The following is a 2,962-nucleotide window of genomic DNA, read 5'->3' as shown; positions in this document are numbered from 1 at the left end:
ATGGAAGCAGATACAAATGGTGTAAGTCCGGTAGACTTTAGTTAACCCTGTAAAATACATAAATTTGTTTTTCCTTTCGTTTTCCATCTATTTTATTGTTGTGTTGTTTGGTGATTGCACCGTTATGTAGGATGTAAGTATTTACCTGGCTAAACTAATTGTCTTTTTCTAAATGTAATGTAACTAAATTAGCATGCATACCTGGCTCAAAATCCAAAATTATAATAGCATGGGTGGTCTAAACAAATTCACTTGCATATAATTACATTTATATGTGTTAAAAATTAAATTAAATTAAACTTATCATTACAAAAAAAAAATAAATAAAAACATAATTAACTACGCAGTTCTTCTTAACTAAAAAAATTTGAAAATTTTAATCTCGACGAATGTAAAATTAGAATTTCCAAATAAGCAAGTGAATTAGTCCTCAACCACATATGTATGTACACACATACATTTTTGAAAATTCATTATTTTAAAAAAACTTCCCAGTCTGCAAAATAACAAATAAAGTAAGTCCCGCAAGAAGTTGTTGTTTTTTATCTTTTTAACGATAAGCCTTTCGTGTTCGATTCTTTACTCCTGTTTTGTGTGGGATGGCTAGAGTTTTAAGACCTCCTGATTTACCTTTCCCTAGAAGGACTACTCGAAGTTCTGCTAATACAGTTTCCAAAAGTAAAATTAAAAAGCCCTCCCTGAAAGCCTTTATTTAAAAGCGCACTTCATTTTGCCGGCTGGTTTGTTTTATTCATACAAATTCATACACAGACACATACATATTTACACATTGTTGTTGTATTTGACTTTAATAAAATTTATGATTCTTTAACCTTTATTTTAAAACAAATATTTGCAGTCGGAGACGTCTGGCGACTACAAAAATGCCTTAACTGCACTGCTGGGCGGAGCTTAATCGGTGTTGAAATTTCCACAAAATTTTCGAAATATGTAATAAAAAAAATGAAAATAGTCCATCGATTCTGATGCAATATACGTACATATGTAGATGCAACGCACGTGCCTAATATGCAATTGTTATGCAGATAAAGTATTTATTATTTAAAAAAAAGTATAACTGTAAGCATGTCTTTTTGTTGCAAATAAATGTATTTTAACTGGCATTCAAATTTTGTTATCCCTTTTACCTTTTGTTATAAACTAGCCAATACGCAGTTTACTATAGCTGTGGTGCTCTATTGCTTTTACTAATATAGTTATTGGTGTAATAAAATCTTTGAATAATATTTTTAAGTCCAACTACATATGGTCCCAGAACCTAAACAGCCGTTATAGGGTGGAAGCGAGCGTTTCCGGTTCTATCGTGATTCGTTCTACAAACGAAGTACATATTACTAAATAATTCGGCAAACGTTAAATGGAATTTCATCAAAGAAATGTGGAATTAATTTAGAATCTCACCTATCAGAAAAGGTTTTTATAAACTTCAACAATCTGTCCACAAGAACCGAAAATCAAATGACCCGGCTAAAGCCCACCACTTACAAATTTTTGTTAGATATTGTTAGAAACTGTCTACCCTCCTAAATATAATTAAAAAACATGTAAGAAAGTCTAAGTTCGGGCGGAGCCGAAAATTAAATATCCGGCGCAAATTTACCGTTATATGAAAAGCGGCCGTAATTTTAGTCCGATTTCAATAATTTTCAACGTTTTGCTTTTATGTGGCAAGCACAATAACAATACCGAGTTTGGTACTAATTGGTAGAACGGTTACCAAGATACATATATGTGATCATAAGTGGGCGGTGCCACGCCCATTTTCCAAAATTTTATCATAAATGCATTTCTTGATAAAGAGTTGTTGCAAGCATCAATTTGAATAAATTTGCTTTAATATTTACTGATTTATCGAAAATTTTGTATTTCTCTAAATTACCGTTATATGAGATGTGGGCGTGGTTATTGTCCGATTTTAAAAATTTTGAAGAAATTGGTGCAGCGGTTACCAAGATATACGCATGGCTTGGCTACGCCCATTTTCAAAAATTTGTAATATTCTTATTTTTCGTCTAAAATTTATTGCAAAATATCAGTTTGAGTGAATAATCTTCAGTGGTTACTAAAATATCGCAGTTTTCGTATTTCTGAAAATTACCGTTTTATGGGAAGTGGGCGTGGTTACAGTCCGATTTCGCCCATTTTCAATACCAACCTACCTTGGATGAATGGAAACCTACATACCAAATTTCGTTGAGATATCTAAATTTTTGCTCGAGTTATCGTGTACGCGGATGGACGGACAGACAGACATGGCTTAATCGACTTCTCTATTCATTCTGAGCATTTTGGTATACATTTGACTATATCTATCTCGATTCGTTTTGGCTGTTACAAACAACCGTTATGTGAACAAAGTTAATATACCCTTGTGCACAAGTGCGCTCGGATATAATAAACAAATCTCTTCCGTCTGATATTGTGATACCTACATATTTCATGGGCCTGATGAATTAAGTTAAATTTGATTTTTAAATACGTTGCAACGCTCCTAAATACAGTTCAGAAATAAAGCCTTTTAAGTTTTACCTTTACCTTTTTAGACGGGTGGCAACCACCAGTTGTTCATCAGGAGCGCTTCGAATCTATACGATCCACAAGCAGTTATATTTCCGGAGCTGATTTTTCAGTTAGCTCACTTTAGATCTAGGTGTGCGGTATATAAAATCAATTCCATAATTACGGAGGAGGGCTGCCACCTATAAAAATTTAAATTCAACTTAAATTAAGGGAATTATTTATTTGAAAATTGTACATTTTACAATATGTGTATCAGACGGAAGAGTTTTAAAAGGTTTTAGTTTGAATTTTGAAAAGAGTTGCCGTCTGTTGGGAAAGTAAAATTTAAATTAATTACTTGCGAGCTATATAAAAAGTTAAAATGTGGTTATCAAACGAAAGACTGTTCAAAAATCTTTAATTTGAACATTTAGAACATTAT

General features: G+C 32.4%; 1 long non-coding RNA gene across 1 annotated transcript; it reads left to right on the top strand.

Annotated features, from left to right (window-relative positions):
• Positions 1–62: 62 nt before the first annotated feature.
• Positions 63–1,124, top strand: LOC108380216 (uncharacterized). Its single transcript, XR_001849549.1, has 2 exons — positions 63–133; positions 860–1,124. It is a non-coding gene; the product is annotated as an uncharacterized LOC108380216 (long non-coding RNA).
• The last annotated feature ends 1,838 nt before the right edge of the window (positions 1,125–2,962 follow it).

The sequence above is a fragment of the Rhagoletis zephyria genome, unplaced genomic scaffold (genome assembly GCF_001687245.7).
Source record: "Rhagoletis zephyria isolate East Lansing unplaced genomic scaffold, Rhagoletis_zephyria_1.1 Rzeph_scaffold_18587, whole genome shotgun sequence".
In the NCBI taxonomy this organism is placed as follows: domain Eukaryota; kingdom Metazoa; phylum Arthropoda; class Insecta; order Diptera; family Tephritidae; genus Rhagoletis; species Rhagoletis zephyria.
This window is presented reverse-complemented; position numbering and strand designations above follow the sequence as displayed.